The sequence below is a fragment of the Phocoena phocoena genome, chromosome 13 (genome assembly GCF_963924675.1).
Source record: "Phocoena phocoena chromosome 13, mPhoPho1.1, whole genome shotgun sequence".
Taxonomy (NCBI): domain Eukaryota; kingdom Metazoa; phylum Chordata; class Mammalia; order Artiodactyla; family Phocoenidae; genus Phocoena; species Phocoena phocoena.
This window is the reverse complement of record NC_089231.1, coordinates 65606715-65619038: the sequence shown is the minus strand read 5'-3', so window position 1 is coordinate 65619038 and position 12324 is coordinate 65606715. Positions and strand designations below refer to the sequence as shown.

The 12324-nt window shown below is 49.3% G+C and overlaps 1 pseudogene; it reads left to right on the top strand.

Annotated features, from left to right (window-relative positions):
• Nucleotides 1-11990, top strand: part of LOC136132607 (sodium/glucose cotransporter 1-like) — a 62265-nt pseudogene extending 50275 nt beyond the window's left edge.
• Nucleotides 11991-12324: the final 334 nt, after the last annotated feature.

The window sequence follows — 12324 nt, the reverse complement described above, 5'->3', positions numbered from 1 at the left end:
ATTGCAGGGGTAGACAAATTAATGGAACAGAATATCAAAAACAGCGCACAGGTATACAGTCATCTAATTCATGACAAAGATTACAGTACAGTGAAGTGGGGAAGGTGGTAAGGGGAGAAGGAACGGTACTGGGTAATTTGGCTATTCCTGATAAAAAGAATATTGACTAACTCCCTTTACACAAAAATCCATTTCAGATGGACTGTGTATCTGAATGCAAAAGGTGAAACAATAAAGCTTTTATTTTTTAAAAGTGGTCAGCATGACACCAGATTGCCAATCACATATCATGTGCATCAACAGTAGCTTTCTTAGCATGTCATTAATAAATTTTTGCATCATGTAGAATTGTGTTACGTATCAGAATGCAAATACCAACGTCTGATTTATAACTTTTGGCTCATATTCTGTAATCCCCACATCTGTCAGGATTTGTGCCATCATCTGTGCATCTTTTGGCATGCTCTTAGGAGAAGCCATATTGCCAGGCTCCATGATAACTGGTGATCAGACTCCTCGAGCTAAATCACCCAATTAAAGTATTCCACCTAGTGCGGTGTACCAGTGAGCACCAATTCCTGGTGTAACAGTGAGCAGAATATTCAGGAGCATCCTCACTGCCATGGCTCCAAGCACCTCCCCAAATTTTACCTTATCCTTTCAGTATCTGTAGGATCTCTAGTAATGGTGATATGTGGGCGTGGAGGGGGTTCTTTTTCTCTTGAGTGAACTTGCCTAGGCGTTTATCAATTTTAATAATTTTTCCAAAGAACTAACTTTGGGGCTTGTTGATTCCTCTGGTTTTTTTCCCCCATTGAATTCTATTTGTTTCCTTTTTTCTATTTACTTTGGATTTACTCTTCTTTTCTTTTTTTTTTTTTTAGCTTCTTAAATTGGAAATTCATATCACTTGTTTAAAACCTGTCTTATTTTTTACAATTACCACTTAAAACGATAAATTTCCCTTTAAGCTCTGCTTTAGCTGCATCCCACAAATTTTGATATGTTGTGTCTTCATTTTTAATCAGTTCAAAATATTTCCTAATTTCCTTGTGATTTATTTCTGTGTTCATAGATTATTTAGAAGTGTGCTGTTGGATTTTCAAGTATTTAGTACTTTCCTATTTTATTGTTATTGATTTCTAATTTACTTCCACTGTGATCCAAAAACATACTCTATGAGATTTTAATCTTTTGAAATTTATTGATACTTTTGTATTCTTAATTTTTGTCTAGTTCCTCTGTTATATATATTATATATACTGTGTATATTATATACACAGAGGAGGTATTAAAAGCTTCATTTATGATTATGTAGTTGTCTGTTTCTGTCTTATAGTTCTTTCAGGTTTTTTTTTTTACCTCTTATATATTCAAGTTCTGGGATTAGGTGCCCTTATGCTTGTTATGGTTTCCTGAGGAATTAACTTTTTCATCATTATGAAATGTCCCTTTTTATCTCTGATAATACTTCTCGTCTTGAGATTTACTTCATTACTGTTATAGATCACACCAGCTTTCTTATGCTTAGGGTTTATAACATCTTTTACTTTCAACCTGTAAATATATTTAAAATGAGTCCCTTGTAGAGCATATATAGTTGTATCTTGATTCTTTTAATCTAATCTGACAACCTCTGTCTTTATAATTTGAGTTCACTTGCATTTAGTGTAATCATTAATATGGCTGGAAATAGTTTTTATATTTTAATTTCTTTTTGTTGTTCTAGGCATTATAATAGGCATTATTAACCTACCTTAGTGTACTTAAAATTAATATTGTATCATTTTATGTAAAATGTAAGTACCTTGCAACGCTATATGTCATTTTCCCCTTTCATCATTCATGTTATAGTTGTCATATATTTTACATCTACATCCATTATTAACCCCAGAATACAGTGATAGTGATATAATTTTTTGCCTTAAGCAGTCAACTGCCTTTCAAAGAAAATAAAATAAGAAAAAATATATATGTAGCATCTTATATTTTACTCTTTTGGTGCTCATCATTCCTTCTTTTAGGTGCAAGTTTACATCTGTGTTATTTCCCTTCACCCTGAAGAATTTCAGTATGTCTTGTAATGCAGGTCTGTTAGTAACAGACTCTCTCAGTTTTTGTTTATTGGAAAATGTTTTTCTTTCATCTTTATTTATTTTTAAAATTTTTATTTATTTAATTTATTTATTTTGGGATGTGTTGGGTCTTCGTTGCTGCACGCAGGCTTTCTCTAGTTGCAGCGAGGTACACAGGCTTCTCACTGCGGTGGCTTCTCTTGTTGTGGAGCATGGGCCCTAGGTGCGCAGTCTTCAGTAGTTGTGGCACGCGAGCTCAGTAATTGTGGCTTGCAGGCTCTAGAGCACAGGCTCAGTAGTTGTGGCACGTGGGTTTAGTTGCTCCGCGGCATGTGAGATCTTCCTAGACCAGGGCTCGAACCCGTGTCACCTGCGTTGGCAGGCAGATTCTTAACCCCTACGCCACCAGGGAAGCCCTCATCTTTATTTTTGAAGGATACTTTTGCTGGATGTAGAATTCTGAGTTGACAGTATTTTTCTTTTACCACTTTGAAGTATGCTCTTCCATTCTCTTCTGTCCTCTTGTTTCTGATGAGAAGTCATCTATAATTCATAGTACTGCTCTCTGTATGTAATGTGTCTTTTTTCCTGGGCTTTCAAGATTTTCTCTTCATTTTTGGTTTTCAGCAGTTTTGTTATGGTGTGCTGACTGGGCTTTTCTGCACTTCTGAATCTGTAAATTAATGGTTTTCACCAAATATGGGAAATTGTTGACCATCTTTCTCTGCATATTTGTCTTCTGCATCCCTCATCTCTTTTTTTCGTGACCCTACTTACACACATATTTGCTCTTTTGATGTTGTTCCACAGATCGTTGAGGCTCTCTTTATTTAAAATTTTTCTCTGTGTTCTTCAGTTTAAAGTTCTATCAATCTCCCTTTAGGTTTATTGCCCCTTTCTCCTGCCATTTCCAATCTACTGTTAAAGCCAACCTGTGAATTTTTTGTTTCATATTTTGAACCAGAATTTCAGTTCTGGAATTTTTATTTGGTTCCTTTTTAAATTTTTTCTAGTATCCAGTTTCCTGTCATGATTTTGCATCTGTTCACTTATAACTATAATTTCCTTTGAGTCCTTTAACATAACTACAGTAGTTGCTTTGAAGTCCTTGTCTGCTAATTTTAATACCTGAGCCATCTTGGTGTCAGTTTCCATTGATTGCTTTTTTCTTGACTATGGGTTACATTTTCTTCTCCACATGCCTAGAAAATTTTATTATATATTGAACATTGTAGATAACACATTATAGAAATTCTGGATCATGTTCCTCTGAAGAATATTGGTTTTTGTTCAAGCATGCAGGTAAATTACTAGTTGATCCCCTTAAAGTTGTGGAGGCCTGGTTTTTATACTTTGTTAGGGTGACTCTGTTTCAGTTTTGCTCTAGTCTTATAGCAAGTTCTTAGTCCTGGGAAATAGTCTCTGCTTCTAAGGCATGGACATTCAGGGGTTTTCAGTGAAAAGCCTGAGGTGGTTACCTGGCCCCTCTAACTTGATGAGATTCAAACTCCAATTTCTGTCTCGCCTGCTATAAGCAGGCAATGAAATCTTTGCTTAGCTTTTTCTGCCTTCCAGAAGTTGCTTGTTGGTGGACTATCTGGCAATTCTTCCCCACATGCACAACCGAGGGTTTAAAGGGAGTTTACACAAATCTTTAAAATCAGGTGCCATACTAATCCATCTGAAATCTTTAGAAATGTGTTACCCCTGAAGAAATTAATATTTTCCAGGTATTCTTTTTTTTTTTCTTTTTTTTTTTTATCGTGGTGTGCGGGCCTCTCACTGTCATGGCCTCTCCCGTTGCGGAGCATAGGCTCCAGATGCGCAGGCTCAGTAGTTGTGGCTCACGGGCCTAGCCACTCTGTGGCATGTGGGATGTTCCCAGACCGGGGCACGAACCCGTGTCCCCTGCATTGGCAGGTGGATTCTTAACCACTGCGCCACCAGGGAAGCCCCAGGTATTATATATTTTAAGCACCACCATCCCAACACAGTCTCCAAATGTGATGAAAATCTACCCATGATCCAGTAACAGGCAAATGGACCCTCAGTTTTATTTGTCCAGAAGTTGAAGGGTTTTTGCCTGCAGCCCTATGGTCCTATTAATGTTTAGGGGTATGGCTATCTCCTCTGCCACACTTTTGAATGGGCACTTGAATTTAACCTAAGGAATAATTAAAACTAGCTAATAGTTTACAGTTTGTAGATATTTTATTGGCAGGTAAAAAACTCATAAAACTGCCGTTGACTTTTGGTTTAACTTACAGGTTTTTTGTTATAATCTTACTTGCTGTCTCCATTGCATGGGTCCCTGCTATACAAATGGCACACAGGGAACAACTATTTGAATACATGCAAGCAGTTTTAAGTTACCTGATGCCGCCCATTGCTGCCATCTTCCTGCTTGCCATATTTTGCAAGAGAATCACTGAGCAGGTAGGTGGGAGTTGGCATGGCCACGGCATGGCACAGTGTGAGGGCTTGCCTTCACATCATACCTATCTTTGCAAAAGTTGCTCTGAGAGGGTCTCTTGTGCTTCAGGGGTTGACACCGTTGCATCATTTGCTTTCTGAGAGATGATTTACTCCTGGGCAGCTTTGGTCCGAGCTCCCTCATGCTTGCAGGGGAAAGGCAAGCTCTGATTTGTTTTCTACCCTTTGCAATGTAATCCACTTTCGACGGTGCCATAGATGGTGCAAAACGTGTGGGAACCTCCTGCATGCTCATCTAGCCACAGGAAGATATTCTTCTGTTCCCTCTGTTCATGGATGTTTCCTGCTCAGAGGTTTCAAACTCACAGGGGGATGTTCAGTCATGAGTTCCTACCGCCTTCCCTGCATGAAGACCATCTCCTCCAGCCACACTTAAAACTAAATAAAGATCCCAATTAATGGTTTGATCATTTCATCAGTAAGACTGAAAGCACAGTTTGCCAGAATATTTTCATTCATTATTTGAGTCACATCTTGACCTGTTTCTCCTAACAGCACTGAGCAGCTGGGCCTTGCATGAGTTCCCGAGCATGGTGCCTCTGTGACCTGGCTCCTGCCTGCCTCTCAGCCCTGGCCCTCTCCATACACAGTCCCTAGGCCCCAGCTACTGCTAACCACTTGCAGTGCTGATTGCCTGTCTCATGCCTTTTCTGGCCCCTCTTCATTCCTGTGGATGCTTTGCTTTGCCATGAATATCTTTGTCCACCTCCATCTGGCTGGTGCTTTCTGCAGGCCCATGTCAGGTGTTCAATCCTCCAGACAAATCTGCGAGTGCTTCTTGCTCTGCCTAGCTCACCAGGACTCAATTGAGCACCGAGAATGGGGTGGGGGGCTGCTGGGCTCTGGAGATGCTCTTCTCTGTGCTCTCTTGGGAAGGGCAGGGGCAGAGGAGCAGGCAGTCAGGAGAACCTGCCTCCTACCGGCGATGGTCACCACCCTTGCCGTACTGGGGCCTATCACCAAGTGAAACTGGGGATCTTGTCAGTGGCTCTCCAGCTACCCCTGGTCCAAGGTTACAGCATATTGTGGCTACCTTCCTTGACCTAGGGAACTTCTCCAGGCCTTCTCTCCCACCCTCATCTGGCTTCTGCTGCCCATCTGTTTCTAGATCTTCCCTTTTCTGCACGCCTCCTTCAATAAATGGGTCCTGTGGACCACACCTGGCCTTTGGTTTCAGCTCTTTCTCCAAAATGCTTCCCACATACTGTATCCTCTACCTCCTCCAACATTCAGCCACACCTGAGACAGGCTCCAGATGCAGCTCTAGGACCAAGATGAAGTCCTCACTCTTAAAGAGTGGACTGTCCAGTTGGAGGAGACGGATGATACCGAATGAGCAGATAAGATTTCTGAGAGTGGTGTAGTGCTGTTTAAAAGTCAAAAAGGATCATGGAGGTTAGCAGGGTAGGTGCTGGGGGCAGGGGCAGCACAAGGACATTAGCCAAGGTAGTGGGAGAAGATTTCTCCTAAGAAAGTGACCTCGAACCTGAATCCTGGAGGATGAGCCAGAAACACCAAGATCTAGATAGAGAACCAAGCAGAAAGAAGGGCAAGTACAAAGGCCTGGCTGAGAGCACAGTGGGCAGGCCTGACATGCAGGAAGAGGTCATGCTTAGTGGCTAGAGTAGACTGACCAGGGGAGAGGGCGGGGCCAGGTGAGGTCAGCTCGAGCAGATGAGACTTGCTTCTGAGGGCAGCCATGAGAAGCCACGGTGGTCTTCAGCAGAGTCAGGGCACTCCCTAATCCATGCTTTGAAGAGATCACTCTGGCTTCTTGGACAGCGGGTGAGCAGGAGACCAGGTATGGATTCCACTTGTGTGAGAGAAGGTGGTAGATCGGGATTGAGGTGGTCGCTGTGGAGACGATGGGACGATTTGCTGATTGATTGGTGGTAGGGCAGAATGGAAGGAAAGGGGCCAGGGATGTCTCCTGTGGTTTCTGCCTGAGCTGCCAGGGCGATGGAGGTGCCCCTACAGCAACAGGCAAGACTGAGGTCTCTTTGGACACATTATGTTTGAGATGTGTCTTCACCGTCTAACTTAAAACTGTCTCCAGTATTTCCTAAGTTCTCTGATTGACCTAAGAGAGTGTCCATGCGTCTTCGGTCTGTGTTCAGCCCAAGAAGGTGTCATCTCCTCGCAGTGCTAAGACTGTGCTTCTGCAAGGCATGTGAAGCCCTTGTTATGCTGAGTTTAGCTGACCAGTTTAGACTGGTCAGGAGGCGAGGCTGAGGATGGCTTGTCTCATTCCCCGTCTTCCTCCCAGGCGACTCTCGGGGCTCCTTCTTTGGCAGGGTGCCTTCTGGAGGCTGACTGGTGGACTTCTGATTGGCTTCTGCCGCATGGTGTCCATGTTTGCCTACGGGGCCTGGAGCTGCTCGACAAACAGCAGGTGCCCTCGGATCATCTGCGGCGTGCACTACCTCTACTTTGCCGTCATCCTCTTCACCATCAGTCTTTTCACCGTCCTGGGGATCTCCTTGTTCACAGACCCGATTCCAGATAAACATGTGAGTGCTGCCATGAGGATGCTCAGGGGTCCACCGCAGTCCCAGTGTCCCTGTGAACCACAAGTTGGCTCTGCCAGCTTTGGAGAAAAGTGGCTGAATTCCTGCATTCTTTTTGAAAGCGGGGTCGGGGGGTGGGGGGGCAGGGGCTGGGGGTTGGGGGGTGACGGTTGGGTCAGAAATAGGCAAATAACCTCCTTGCCTTAAAAACTAAACTAAAAAGCTTTCCAACAGTCCTCTAATTACATATTCACTGAGAATGAGAAGTTTGGTTTTTAAAATACAAAATTTCCTTGAAGTGCTAAGGTTGCTAACCTCAGCGTGAATTAATGTAATCAGGGCAGTCCCAGCTGCCACCCACCCAGAAGGGATTAAGCCAGCAGGAGGGGGGACAGTAATGCTGGCAGTGCTGTGGCTGGTGGCTGGCACACCTCATTCTCCTTTCCCGGCCACTTCCCCCCTCCCAGGAGGCAGGTGTCAGTCACCCCAGTTGGAATATAAAAAGCCTGGGCTCAGAGAAGTCAAGTCACTTGTCCGTGACACCAAAACTAGCCAGCAGCAGGACTGGGCCTGACCAGACTCCATCATGTCACCCACATGGGCATGGCCAGGAGGCTTAGCAGGACAGGGGCTTGGCTGAGCCGAAGAGCAGCAGGGAGGGTCCTAGGTGTCAGAGGTGAGGGCAGGAGGAGCTCAGAAGGGAGGCGGGTCTGTGAGACCCGTGTGCCCTGGGGTCTGGGTGAGAGCTGAGAACTTGGAAGGCCGCCTCCCCTCTGGCCACCTTTCTGCTCAGTAGTTCCTTTTGACCCATTCCTCTCTCGCACACAGCCCCGTGGGATTGGGACGGAGCAAGTGGGGAGGACGGCCAGGAGTGCCCAGGACAGCTCGCCCACCACACGTCCCTGCCCTGCTCCCGGCACGTGGAGAAGCCGTGGGTGCTGGACCCAAGCTCCTGTCTCTCAGGGTCTTAATGGTTGACTTGTCTGACTTCTTTTCTGCTGCTCTTGTGTTCTCAACTTTTTGGTCCTGCCCGCTTCTCGGGTAGCCACGTGCTTGAGTGCTTTTCCTGCCCAGCAGCACAGGTGCTCTGGAGAGGAGGGAGGGAGGCAAAGGGGGAACCGTGCTTTCGGGTCAGTGTCTGCTGCACGCTGGGCGCTGCCGGGGGAAGCGGGACCACACTCAATCCCCTGTTCTTCCTGCCCAGCGGCCTGGTGCACAGGGCTCGTCATGTAATTGGGAAGGCAAATGCAGACGCACAGCATCACCAGGAAGCAACTCAAGGCTAAACCCAGTCTCTGTCACTGACACGGCAGCGGGTTCATTACTGATGTCTTAGTCCGAGAGGCGGGGCTTGGAGGGGCTGCTCAGTCACATTCCCGCTATGTTTGGGGGAGTGGGAGAGGTGGTGGTGCTGAGATTCAAATATACCGAAGCTGGTATAATAGATTGAAACCTGCTCCGGGAGAGACTTGGTGGAAATGTTCGCTTACTTGTGCTTCTGCCGACCCCAACCCTCAAAAAAAGCAAAAAAAAGCAACAGCAATTGGCTGGATTTTACTTCCCAAAGTCTCCATATGTGTTTTCAGGAAGAGAACAAAATAACAGACTAGAAGGGAAGGGATGCTCCCCTTCTGCATCTGCAAATGCCTTGCTGAGCTTGAGCGACTAAGCCTGGCTAGGGACCAGGTCATCCGGGTACCCCAGGTGAACCAGGTCAGGCCTCCTCTGGGCTGCGTGAGTGCTCATCTCTGACAGCCAGGAGGGGCTCCTGGAAGGAAAGCAGAGTTCCCAGGTCTACCCTGCGGGCCCATCCACCAGAAGCAGCAGACCGGAGTGCTGAGCAGCTTCTCCCACCCTGAAGGGCACAGCTTCCTAGACCCTCAGTTACTGGAAGAAGCCCTGAGCGTGTTGCCTCCTACCCTACCATCCAGCCCAAGACACTGAGGTCACCTTTGGGCAGCCACACAACCACACAGGACCAGAGCCAGCACTGAAATCCAGGGTTCCCAGGCGCCTTGCTTTCCCCACCCCATGTTCCTTCTGTCCCTTGTTGGAGTCTAACGACCCTTTTCAGTCCCTCGAGACCCTGGTGCCCAGCTGTGATCCGTGGCACCATAAGGCCTGCGTGACATGGCCCTGGGTGGTGACATGCGCCTGCTCTCCCGCCAGCTACGCCGCCTCTGTTGGAGTTTATGGAACAGCCAAGAGGAAAGGGTCGATCTGGACAAAGACACACAAGGGAAGAGCCCCGCACCGCAGGCATGTCCAGGTGAGAAGGGAGACCCAAAGCCAGAGGAGAGGCCTGTGCTGCTCCTTGCCCCCACCCCCGCTGTCTCCACTCCCAGAAGTGCTTCCAGGCAGAGGCTCCGTCTTTCATTTTCCCAAAGATGCCTTGTGGGTGTTTGTCGAGGGTGAGATGCCTCTCGGCCATCCGTGTGGCTGTCCGGGCCAGAGAGATCCAGATGGGAGAGATCAGCAGGTGCCGGGGGAGGAGAGAAGGGTCCGTGAGGGGCAGAGAAACACAAGTGTCTGGTGATCTAGGAGCGTTTAAGCTGGGGTGGGAGGGATCCACCGAGCCACACAGATCACATTGTGCCTCAGCAGGAGGGGAGGAGGCACTGGGGACAGGGGAGGGACAGCAGGTCACAGAGTCTCACACAGGGATTCAAACCCAGAGGGATTCTGGGAAGTGGGTGGGAGCCTCTGCAAGGAGGAGGGAGCAGCCCCACCCAAGAGGGCGCCGGGGGACACCGCCAAGGACAGCCGATTTCACTGGGGCAAGAAGAGAGAGTTCCGGAAGAGGCTCGGGCCTGGGGGCCCCAGAAGGCCCAGAGGAAAGCTCTCAGCAGATGGGGTCAGAGGCGGAGTGCGGGGGCCCCAGGGAGGGTGACCTGCACCTCCTGAGGCCCTGACGCAAACAGGGATAAAGGCCTAACAAGATTAGCGCTGAGTCTGGGGCAGAGAGTCTGGGGGGACTGTGAGTTTGGAGGAGGGAGGGAGGGAGGGAAGGCCTGCCTGAGGAGAGGCAGTGTTCTGGGGCCCCCTCTCCACTCCTGCCAGGAACGTTCAGAGCCTAGAGGGGCCTGGGACCCTCTCCCGACACCTGCAGGGCAGGGGAGTGGCCTCTCCTGAGCCAGGCTGCCCCGCGCCCCTGGAGGGTACAGGGCTCCCAGGATTGCTCTCCCTCAGGGACAGAGGAACTGCCCGTTGGGGGCCACGTGTGCCGGGGGCTTGTTCTGGGGGCACCTCCGAGCTCCTCTTCTCCCTCGTCCACAATCGTGGGTGGATGCCATGATGATAGTGGCTCACACTTTTTGCCCATTTGGGATGTGCCAAGCACTGTGGAAAGTATGCCTATGTGTGACAGGTACAATTACCATCCCCATTTCAGAGGTGGGGGGACTGAAGCACCAAACATTTAAGTAGTCGGCCCTGGACTCCAAAGATAACCAGGCAGTGGTGCAGCTGGGATTTGAACACAGGCAGTCTGACTCCAAAGCGTGTGCTCTTGGCCACTGGTCTGTCCCATCTCCCGTCATACAGCTCTTGGGCTGTGTTTACATGATCAGTCGCCATTGATATACAGCAACCTTTTTGGGCCTGGCCGCTGCATGATGGTGTGCTGACCCAGACATCTGAGAGACCGAGAGACAGGACCAGCATGTGCTGCTCAGGACCTTTCAGCACCGCAGCAGGTATCTGCGTCTCTGGGGTGCTCTGGCGGCAGCACCTCCCCTGTAACACGGGCCCCTCCGTCACTGGCTGACGGGTTCCGCCATCCCTGGTGCTGCCCCAGCCTCAGGACACACAGCTGGCGTGGTGGCTGCCCAAGGGGATGAGACATGGAACAGGTCACAGCGCACACTTCTCGGACTGAGGTGTGCTTGTCTTATCATCAAAGAGGGATCCGTTCCCAGACTGGCTGGGCTCACGTGTGTGCGGAGCTGGCCGTGGTGCTGACCCGTGCCTGAGCAGACCTGGGAGCGGCCAGCGTGGGCTGCACTACCAGACACCGGAGGGATATTTAAGCCCCAGAGTGAGACATTTCACTGATTTGGTCCAGAGCTGTGAATAGAAACTTGCCCATAATTCCTAGACTTACCCCGTTCCTGGAGAAAACACCAGTGATTCCCCTTTCAAGGGCCCAGAGGGCCTTACTTTGGGCCAGTTTGTGAGACTGGTACCTACCTGGAGAAGACACGCCCCAAGGTTGCTGAGGAGAGCAGAGCAATTGGGGCTTTTTCCATCCTCAGAGGAGCAGCCACTTGCCCTAGACCTACAGAGCTGTGCTGGGCGTGTGCCAGAGACGGGAGGGGTGGGCCCTCCAGCGCCCAGCGGGGAGGGCCTGCCCCGTGACGGCCGGGGTTCTGGGCCGGCTGAAGGCTCTGCCAGTGCAAGCAAGCATGGCCCAGGCCACACCCCAAGTCCCCGCTCCGTGTCTCTGCGGGCGGTGGGCGGTGGGCGGTGCTCTGAAGCAGCGGCTGAGGGTTGCTCTCCACATCAGAGCCAGTCTGTTGGGCTTCCTGCCGGCCTCACCGCTGAGATGTGAGCCCTAGAAAGACCCCCTCCTGTGTGTGGCCTCTTAGCCTCCTGACCTGTGCCTATTCCCTCTGTTCCAGACATATTTGAGGAGGCCAGGAGCTGCCTCTGGAAGGCCTGGGATGTGTTCTGCGGACTGGAGCCACTGCCAGGCCCCAGACTCGCCCCAGAAGAGGCAGTCATGCAGAAGATGGAGTGTGGTGACACGGAAGGGACACAGCACAGTGCCACTTCTGAAAGGACAGAGAAGCGCGACATGCTGGAAGGAACAAAGCTCCGAGACATGCCAGAGATATCCCACTGGAGAAAAGTGCCCAACGTCTGCGGGTTCCTCTTGGTATCGCTCACAGTGCTCTGCCACTTCTACTCCTCCTAGGCAGCCTGCGGGGACGTCTGGGGAACGGGCGAACCACCGCCTCTTGCAAATGCCCTCATCGTCGAGGGGAGGAAACATTTCCTACGGGGAGGCCCACGGACGTGGACCAAGGATCACACTGATGAAAACGCGCCCGCAGCGTCAACGCTGCCGGCTGACGGGCGGCGAAGCCCACTGGTGAGGGCAGAGACCGAAGATGAGCACATCTGTCCTCTGTGCGATGAGTCATTCTCCCCAGATGGCTCCACTGCACAAACACTGGCTTTCACTTTAAATTTAATTTTGGCTTTTTATCTCTAGATATATTTGAGGGTTTTGCTTGTGTTTACTGTCA